At 46.0% G+C, this 3,033-nt stretch overlaps 1 pseudogene; it reads right to left on the reverse strand.

Moving 5' to 3' along the window:
• Window positions 1-8: 8 nt before the first annotated feature.
• LOC112110486 lies at window positions 9-759 on the reverse strand (annotated as a pseudogene).
• Window positions 760-3,033: the final 2,274 nt, after the last annotated feature.

Genomic DNA, 3,033 nt, shown 5'->3' on the forward strand with positions numbered 1-3,033 from the left:
TCAAGAAATTCCCTCACAAGTGGGTGGTCAGTCTTTGACGAGGGGATGTTGGCACCTGCTAATGTCTTCACCCTGTACAAATCTGAAAGTAGAAGACGTTAGATAAGTCTTGAGTGAGCACAAATATTTACCATTAATGAAACATCTCTAATCTTAGATTAATACATTTATTCATATATTTATTTCTGAATTTCTAGATTTTAATTTAGATTTATAGTATAGTAAATGATCACACAGTCATCACTTACAAAAAAGTGGTTTAAAAACAGAGCTATCTATTCAAGATCTCAGAGCAAATGAAGAGACCCCGTCGCTATGACTGTTCTATGCTACTTATCTTATTTTTCTGTATTATAACATTTTCTTATATTTCCACTCACCTCCATACATTCTTTCTTTGCCGGTGTTTTGTTTTTCAGTGTACTTGTAATGGTCTTCTAACGTTTATTTCTGCCTTCCTCTTGAGCCGCATCTTCCTTCAGTTTGTGGTGGGGGTTTTTTATGCAAAACTATCCACAATTACAGACCATCGTTCATGATGAGAACAACATTGCACAATGTGCAAAATAATTTGTCCCCATCCGCATGCAGTTTTGTAGGGAATTCGCGAGCACGAGAAGCTGGAGTAGCTCTTTTTGATGCGTGATGTGAAGGCCATTCATGTTGTGCAAAAGAACGAATATCCCTTTGCCCTTTGGTATCTTCATCTGGACCTGGCTGGATACTTTGGGAAATGCTTGGTTCTGATTGTCCTGACATTTTATTGACTGCTTGGTAAATGTTTTATTTGCCCTCAGTCTTTTTTTTCAAGTGGGAAAGTAAAATAAATCCTTAGCTGTGATCTAACCCCATTGTGCCACTTCGGCACAGGAAAAAAAGTGAGAAAGTGCATAGGTCTTCCTAGCTGAGGATTCCCTTACTGTCATTTATAATAAGACTCCTTTACTTCACTCTAGCAATGTAGGGGCTGTGACAGACCCAGACCAGTGGGGTACAGGAGTCTGGTAGAGGGCAAATATACTGGTCACTGGATGGGTAGTTTTCTGTTCCCTGAGTGACCAGAGCAGGGGCTGCACTAGCGTAATCAGGAACCTGCTAGAACCAGTTAAGGCAGGCAGGCTAATTAGGACACCTGGAGCCAATTAAGAAGAAGCTGCTAGAATCAATTAAGGCAGGCTAATCAGGGCACCTGGGTTTTAAAAAGGAGCTCACTTCAGTTTGTGGTGGGAGTGTGAGGAGCTGGGAACAAGAGGCACAAGGAGCTGAGAGTGAGTGCTGCGGGAGGACTGAGGAGCACAAGCGTTATCAGACACCAGGAGGAAGGTCCTGTGGTGAGAATAAGGAAGGGGTTTGGAGGAGGCCATAGGGAAGTAGCCCAGGGAGTTGTAGCTGTCATGCAGCTGTTACAGGAGGCACTATAGACAGCTGCAGTCCACAGGGCCCTGGGCTGGAACCCGGAGTAGAGGGCAGGCCCGGGTTCCCCCCAAACCTCCCAATTGACCTGGACTGTGGGTTCTCCCAGAGGGGAAGGTCTCTGGGCTGTTCCCCAACCCACATGGTGAATCTCTGAGGCAAGAAAATCCGCCAATAAGCGCAGGACCCACCAAGATAGAGGAGGAACTTTATCACAGGGCCTTACAACTTTCACAGGTTTTATGCTCCTGGGGGAATTGACTGAGAATGGGAACAGTTAACTAACAACAGAAACATTAACCGTCAGGCTGCTTCATTTCTGCCTCAGAGAATGAGCTCAATTAACCGTCAACAGCAACTTTAACAATGTTATTAACTACACAGTCAGCTGCTACATTTGTACCTCAGAGAATGAATCAATTAACAAAGGCAGGGCTGCTACATTTGTGCCTCTAGCTGCCTCAGGCATAATAAAAAGCCCTACCCTTCCACGCCAGTGAGCTGCAGTAGCAAGGTAGAGGGACACGCATACACCTAGCCCTGCTCCCCGACAGTGATCACGCAGGCATACACGCCCAGCTCCCCTCTCCCATCTCTGAGGCTGCTCCAGGCACGCTGGAACAGACGCGCTGCCTGGGCTGCTGGGGAAGAGGTGCATGTCCCCAGGCAGATTTTTTTTTTTTTCTTTTTTTGCATTTTTCTGAGGGAGGGGGCACAGAAAAATGCAGGCCATATGAATTCTGTGCCCCTAGAGGGGTGCAGAATCCCCCCAGGAGTAAAATTCCACCCCCAACAAACAAACACACACACTCTCTTCTGGTCAGCATGAAGGGCAGAGCTCTCCCCCGACCTGGTCCAGCTACTTCCAGCTCTTCTCTTCTTACCTGATCTGTCCATGTAAGCTTTCCCTCGCCCCCTCTGCTACCCAGGGTAGGGAGTAGGACCCCCTAAAGGATGCAAGAACCCCCTTTCCTCCAGCAAGCCAGACAAGGACTTACCACACGGATACTGTGGGGAGCACATTATCCCATCCCTAATCACCAACTCCCATTAAAAACACTTATACAATCAGAGGAAGAATCCTCAACCCAGATGAGTTTCTTCTTGCTTTTCCATTTTGGGCTGTACCTTGGCCCTCCACTCCTCATTCAGGCCCTGATCCAGCAAAGCATGTAAGCATATGCTAAATCAGTTGGTGCCTTGTCCCAATTACTATTGCTTAAGTTTAGTTTAATATATAATGCATTTGAAATGAACAGATTCATTACAGATGGAAGTAAGTACAGTTGTCAAGCTGTATCCTAGAGTTCCAAGCCAGGTATGGGGAGAACTGCAAGGTGGACAGCATTGTCTGTCTCTAGAGAAACAGAGCTGGACCTTGGGGTCAGAGGGTAAGGTGTGATAAGCATGCTTTAGACTGAGCTTAGCAGTGCTTAATTTGTGCAGGAGCTTGCCAGGACTGAGCCTCGGCGCCTCTATGCTTGGCAGTTCATAGCCCTGGCACCTCTGAGCTTGCTGCATCAGTTATGAATGTAAAACAAATTGTTTGAGCTCCAGCAACTCTTTCATTACACATTAAGCACTGGAGCTTAGTTATGACAGATGGAAAATGTACAAACT

The sequence above is a fragment of the Terrapene carolina genome, unplaced genomic scaffold, assembly GCF_002925995.2.
Source record: "Terrapene carolina triunguis isolate 2854851 unplaced genomic scaffold, T_m_triunguis-2.0 Scaffold38, whole genome shotgun sequence".
Lineage (NCBI taxonomy): Eukaryota > Metazoa > Chordata > Testudines > Emydidae > Terrapene > Terrapene triunguis.